Genomic DNA, 618 nt, shown 5'->3' on the forward strand with positions numbered 1-618 from the left:
AAATAAAAACAAACAAAACAAAATCCCATCTGATCTAGAACTTTTATTTCTACGTTTAAGAGAAACAAAAGCTTATGTCCATATAAAACCTTGTACGCACATAAACAGCCTTATTCGTAATAGTGAAAAAGTGAAAACACTCCCCATGCCCATCGTATGATGAATGGATAAAGTACCCAAGTGTGGTGTATCTATATAATGAAATCTTATTCAGGGACAAAGACGAAGTTCTGATACATGCTACAACCTGGTTAAACCTTGAGAACATCATAGCAAGTGAAAGAAGCCAGATGCAAAGGCCACATATTATATGATTCCATTTATATGAAATAATCTTGAATAAGCAAACCTGTAAAGACAGAAAGTAGATTTGGGGTTGCCTAGGGCTGGGGTTAAGGGGAAAAGGAAATGGGGAGTGATGCTAGTGGCTACTTTCTTTCTTTTTAGGGTGATGAAAATGTTCTAAAATCAGATAGTGGTTGGTAGGTGTGGTGGCTCATGCCTGTAATCCCAGCACTTTGGGAGGCTGAGGTAGGCGGATCACTTGAGATCAGGAGTTCAGGACCAGCCTGGACAACATGGCGAAACCCCATCTTTACAAAAAATACAAAAATTAGC

The sequence above is a fragment of the Mandrillus leucophaeus genome, unplaced genomic scaffold (genome assembly GCF_000951045.1).
Source record: "Mandrillus leucophaeus isolate KB7577 unplaced genomic scaffold, Mleu.le_1.0 Scaffold48, whole genome shotgun sequence".
NCBI classification, from domain to species: domain Eukaryota; kingdom Metazoa; phylum Chordata; class Mammalia; order Primates; family Cercopithecidae; genus Mandrillus; species Mandrillus leucophaeus.